The sequence below is a fragment of the Tremella mesenterica genome (assembly GCF_000271645.1).
Source record: "Tremella mesenterica DSM 1558 unplaced genomic scaffold TREMEscaffold_5, whole genome shotgun sequence".
In the NCBI taxonomy this organism is placed as follows: Eukaryota; Fungi; Basidiomycota; class Tremellomycetes; order Tremellales; family Tremellaceae; genus Tremella; species Tremella mesenterica.
Window position 1 is genome coordinate 92,973 of NW_006711229.1, and position 757 is coordinate 93,729.

A 757-nucleotide genomic window follows, 5' to 3' on the forward strand; every position below is an offset into this window, starting at 1 on the left:
GAGTCACAAGATTTTCGGGAAGGTGTATCTCGCTAGTTGATTGCTTATCAGCGTCCAGATCATCAGACTTAACGGGCTCCTTGGACTCTTTCCCGAAGCGGGATGCGGGTGTCATCTCATATGTCCCACCCTGCCCAGATTGCGAGTAGGAACTCAACACAGATGTCACGAGGGGGGTAGGGGGACTTCCAGATTCCCCTCTGGTACCTACTGCTGCCCCAGGGGGCAAATCACCTTCCCCATTGTGAGGGCTTCTTAGGGATTCAGGGAGTCTCAGAAGCCGAGGAGCCGGACGTATGTATGTACTTCTAACGAGTCTATCTCGTGAGATTGTCGGAGCCCCCCGCAGTTTCAAGCTAGCGGATATGTCATGAGGCAAGACTTGAAGTGGTTGTGACGACATTTGAAGTATAGGATCCGAAGTGGTCTGTTTGTTGGCTACTGGATAGATGACAGGAGTATATAAGATTCTTAAAGAGCTTAATATGTGTGAAATCTAGTGGCAAACACAGCTTTTTGACCACAACGGATGGCCAGATTTCGAAATCCGCCTCGATTTGACTAGAACCGAGATCAGTGGGAAGGACATGGCACGGAGATTTGACCTCTAACACTATGATTCTTAATGTTTTCTCATCCATTGTGCTGCTCACTTTCCATCTTGTAAGGTCAGGATGGCGAAAGGGAAAGATGAAAGAGAAGATGAGGGTGGGCGGAACAAAAAAAAAGGGGGGGGGGGGGGGGGGGGGGGGGGGAA